Below are 5,656 nucleotides of genomic sequence, written 5' to 3'. Positions count from 1 at the left end.
CAAATCTGTCTAAATACGGTCTAAAGATCTGATTCATCAAATCCATAAAAATAGTAGGAGCATTAGTTAATCCGAAAGGCATAACAAGAAATTCATAATGGCTGTACCTTGTTCTGAACGTAGTTTTCGGCACATTCGAATCTTTAACTCGTAACTGATAATAGCCAGATATCAAATCAATCTTCGAAAACACTGTTGCTCCTTTCAACTGATAAAAAAAATCGTCAATTCTTGGAAAAGAATATTTATTCTTAATCGTAACCTTGTTAAGATGATGATAATCAATACACAGTCTCATAGATCCATCTTTCTTCTTTATGAACAATACTGGTGCACCCCAGGGCGAAAAACTAGGTCGCGTAAAACCTTTATTTGTTAAATATTGCAACTGAGCTTTCAATTCTTTCAATTCTGTTGGAGCCATTCTATACAGAGCTATAGATATCGGTGATGTTCCCGGTACTAATTCAATGGAAAATTCGACCTCTCTGATCAGTGGCAACCCAAACAACTCTCTTGGAAACAAATCCATATATTCACATACCACTGGCACTGATTCAATCTTCGATTCTGACACTTTCGTATCCTGTGACAGCCCAAAGTTGACCCTAGTCGGGAAGTGGTTTCGGGACCGCTAAACCGAGTCACCAAAATGTTTGAATGTGATACTTATTGTCTAGAATATGTAATTATGAATGTGTGAAAATTTCAAGCTTCAATTTGGTTGATTTCATGTGAATTTAGTTAATAGGACTTATGTGAGAAAATTCTAAAATGTGATAGGTCAATGTGTGAGGACCTATTAGTGCATGTGGACAAAGGGGGGACTTGCATGTCAAATTTCCCCCCCTAATGAGTAGTGGCCGGCCATGACAAGGAATGATGGGCAAAACATGTCATGAAACATGTTTTGTTAATGGAAGAATAAAATAAGGAGTATGGGTAATAAAGAAATGGAAACAAAAGAAAAAAAAATGTGTGGTTGCCCCCCCCATTGCCGTGAGCTAAAGAGAAGAAAGGAGAAAAATTTGTGTTCATCCTTTCTCACCTTCATTTTAGCCTAAATTAGAAAGAAAAACAAAGAAAAAAATTTCTCATCCTTTGGTTCATCCTTGGCCAAAAATTTTAAGGAGGAAAGAAGAAGAAAGGTGAAGAGATTCGGCCATGCATGTAGCTAGGCTAAGGTATGTTTGATGATGTTCCATGAGATGCATGCATGTTTTAGTTGTTAGCTTGAGTTCTACCTAGCCCATGGTCTAAATCTTGCTATGTGATGGAAATGGCACTTGACCATGGATGCATCATTCTTGGTTGATGTTTGATGTTGTGGTGATGAGGCATGAGGATGAGTTAAGATTCGGCCTAGGTGGAGGTTGTGTTAATGCCATTGCATGCAAAATATGAAGCTTGTTAATGATGCATGTGATGATGGCTTGATGATTCTTGAACCTCCTTTTTAGCATTTTTGTGTGAGCACATATGTGCATTGGTTGCTAAATGGAGAAGAATCGGCTAGCAAGATGTGTGCTAAGGCCGAATGTAACTTTGCATGTTAATGAGCAATGCATGTGTTAAATTGATGAAAAGGGGGAGGATGCTTTACTAGTGTGTATATGTGTGTATTAAGTGTTGAAATCGACCCCAAAAATAGACATGCATATTCGGCCAAGGGGAAAGAAATTAGCTAATATGTTGTGTTGATGCATGATTTTTGCATGTATGAGACTTTAATGTCTAATGTATAAATATGGGCTAAGTGCCTTGTGTTCATCTTTTTGATGCCTAAATGATGAAATCAATTTATTTGTTTGATTAAGCTCAAGAGCAAAGGGGAAATAAATCCGATAAAGGGAAGGAAAAAGTGGTTGAATAGCTAGCGGAATCGTTCGACAACACCCGAGGTAAGTTCTTGAGTAAGAGAGCTTAAATTACGATGTGATTAAATCATGCTCTATGTGTGGCTATTGAGCCGAATGTGCAAGGACGATATGTGCCTTGTGTTTGAGTTTCGCAAATGAAAATGAAATATGAATGTGCCATGAATTATTGTTAGATGTGCATGATTAATTGAATGCTGTCCGGGCTAAGTCCCGAAGGCTTTGTGCTAAGTGAATATATCCGGACTAAGATCCGAAGGCCTTTGTTCGAGATACTAAATCCGGGTTAAGTCCCGAAGGCATTCGTGCGAGTTATTAAATCCGGGTTAAGTCCCGAAGGCATTCGTGCGAGTTGTTAAATCCGGGTTATGTCCCGAAGGCATTGTGTGAGTTACTAAAACCGGGCTATGTCCCGAAGGCATTTGAACGAGGAGCTATATCCGGTTAAATCCCGAAGGTACGTGATTTGGTAATGAATGAGCTTGCTGTAAAATTTCAGCGAATACTCGAAAAACATCCCAATATGGGGATATGTTACGTATGTGTTGAATTTAATCGAGCCATTACAAATAAATGTTCGCTCAGTTGATAAACGAGCTACCGGCCTTCGGCTAAGTTAGTCTATTGTGTATGTACATAAGGGTTGTTAATGTTGTGAAGCAAGTTTGATATCGGTAAATTGCGTATTATGAAATATTCCATTTAGCCAAATGTGTGTTATTCTTTGTTTATGCTGGAATTCCTTGCTCAAACTTACTAAGCATAAATTGCTTACTCGTTACACTGCTCCTCTGTTTTATAGATTTTTGGTTCTCCAGCTATCGGACTCGGGATCTTGAAGTCGAAGTCGCCCACACTATCAAAGGCTCTTTTGGGTACTATTTTGGTTGAATCTTGATATGGCATGTATAGGACTACCCATTGTTGTTTTTCGAGTACTTTATGAAATGTATAAGTGTACAGCCATGCGAAAATGGCTTGTAGAAGTGGAGTATGGCATTTGACCATTCGTGTTTATGAATGTATAGATGGTTTCATGATGTAACTATAGTTGGAATGGAAGTGTTGAGCAAATGATCAGCCACTAGAATGGCTAAGTATGATCATATGTGGGCTTATGTATGACAAGGCCCTAGTTGGTCCATGAAACCCCAAATTAGGTAAGGTTTACTTTGAAAACAGAAGCTGATAGCAGTAGTGGTGTGGATTGGAAAAATCACAAGAATTCGTAGGAGTGGAATTAAATAGTGAATAAATTATGTAATCGAACCTTGATGAATCTACTTTCATATGGAAGTAACGAAACAATCATAGGAACAGTACAGTAAGAGATATTCGGGTTCTTGTGGAACAGGGCCAGAACAGTTTCTGGATTCCCTGTTCCGCCTTTGGAAATTCACTATAAATTGACCAGAGATAATTAGGGGTCATACCATATATGTATGGATTCCTCTCTGAGTCTAGTTTCCATAGAAACAAACGGCATCAGTATTGAAGCTCTGTGCAGAGAGATATCCAAGTCGTAATGGGAAAAGGTCAGTGTAGTCGACCCCTGTAACATGGGAGACTTTGACTAATAAACTGTACTAATTGGCCTGACAAAAAATTCCAGAAAAAAATACATAGGTGGGGACATGAGTCTAGTTTCAGGGAAAAATCACAAAACTGATTTTCGAGTTGTGAAACTCAAGATATGATTTTTGAAGCGACTAGTACTCAGACTGGGCAGTGTCTGGAAAAATTTTTCAAAGTTTGTTAACATCTCGTGTCCGACTCCGGTGTCGGTCTCGGGTTCGGGGTGTTACATATCCAGTACATATGCAAGGTAAGCATCACAAATTTTTCTCGCATATCTTTGAGCTAACATTGACGATATGTAACAGCCTATTTTTCGGTGAGATCGGAACAGTGGTTTCTGGATCACAAATCCGAGCCAAAAATAAAAATTTATTTTATTTTATTTTATAGTTGGAATTATGATAGGAAGGTCACATGAAAATTTTGGTATGAAAATTTTATCGATTGTGTGTTTAATTAAGGAAAGGACTAAATTGCATAAAATGCAAAAGTTGAGTTCTAGTAGCTATAGGTATTAAATAGCTATGGAATTCAAAAGTTAAGGTCCTTATATGGTAATTAGACAATTGAAGAGTAGTTAGTAGATATTTTAATGACTCATCCATGGAAAAATTAGAAAAGGGTAGGGACTAAATTGGAAATTAATAAAATTATTAAATGATAATTAATTAAAAAGAAAAAAATCATCTAATTTGATATCATCTTCCTAAATTTTTCTGTGGAAACCCTAGGAGAGAGGAAGAAAACTTTTCAAGCTTAATAAGGTATGAAATCAAGTTTCGTTTTTAGTAATTTTTATATTTTTGGAATCGGGATAGTCTAATCTTTCTATATAGGGGATTTATTTGAAAAGTTATCAAGGTATGAAATTTGGGTCATGAATGAATATGTTGAAAATTAGAAATTTATAGTAGAAAATGAAAAAGTTATTCATAGATAAACAACTTTTATAAAGCAATTTTTGATGAAAACTTGATTTAGGGACTAAAATGAAAAAGTTGTAAAACCCATGAAAAATTATGAAATTTGTGAAATGTATGTGTTGTAAATGTAGTATATAAATTTATGCTAGGCTTGGAAAGACGGTTAAATTTCATGAATTTCATTTTCTAGGCTTAGGGACGAAATCAAAATTTTCGAAAAGGATAGAGGCAAAATGGTAATTTTTCCTAGGATGTCATAAAAAGCAAATGTAAATGAAATGTGATAGATTAATAGTTAAATTTATCCATATAGATCTGGAAAGACCAACTACGAAGCTAGATCGTGGAAAGCAAAAGGTTTCAGATTAGTTGAAATTTAAATACGAAACATTTTCAAGGTAAGTTCGTGTAACTTAAAAATGTATGTTAATATGCTTGAATTGAATAGTATGATTGTGTTGATATGTGTGAGATGATATATACATAACGAAATAGTCTTAAGTTGCGTAATATGGAAAAATTATCATGTTCCTGTTGAATGTTGAATTTAGATGGGTTAAGAATAATAATGCATATGTTGCAGATAGAATTTAGCCCGGAGGAGTAATTATAATGTAAGCCCTCTTGAACTTAGTTTTTAAATTGGATTTAGCTCGGACGGGTAATCCATATTAAGCTCTCTAGAGCATATGCTACAGGTAGGATTTAACCTGGACTGGTAATCCTATTGTAAAATGTACGGCTTAAGAGTGTGCCTTTTTATTATGTACCCTAATGGGTACTTTTGCACATGTGTATATTACCCGAACATCTATCGAGATTTCAATAGTTTGACAAAAAAGACTCTTGAAGTGTGGAAATGTGAAATTAATGGAAGCTTGTAATGTGATGAGCTCATCTATGTTTACTTGATATTCATACGAGGTTATGTGACTAACTTGTTGAATAAGTGTATGTGTTTAGGTAACTTATCCAAAATCAATGGAATGTAAATTTATGTATGGTTGCATTAATAAATATGACCAGTAAGTTTATTTTTCGTTATACGAATTTACTAAGCATAAAATGTTCACTCCGTTTAATTTTTCCTGTTTTATAGTGCTTAAAGCTCGTGAAGGTTGGAAGTTGGTCGGAGTAGTCATCACACTATCCACTATCTCATTTTGGTACAAATAGAAATTTCATTTTGGTATAATGGCATGTATAAGCTTATTTGGCCAGTGATGGCTTGTAATTGTTGTTTTGTAATCTAGCCATTGGAGTGGCTAGTGATGAGCT

Source organism: Gossypium hirsutum, chromosome A12 (assembly GCF_007990345.1).
Source record: "Gossypium hirsutum isolate 1008001.06 chromosome A12, Gossypium_hirsutum_v2.1, whole genome shotgun sequence".
NCBI lineage: Eukaryota > Viridiplantae > Streptophyta > Magnoliopsida > Malvales > Malvaceae > Gossypium > Gossypium hirsutum.
The sequence above is the reverse complement of the archived record's forward strand: the minus strand, read 5'-3'. Positions refer to the sequence as shown.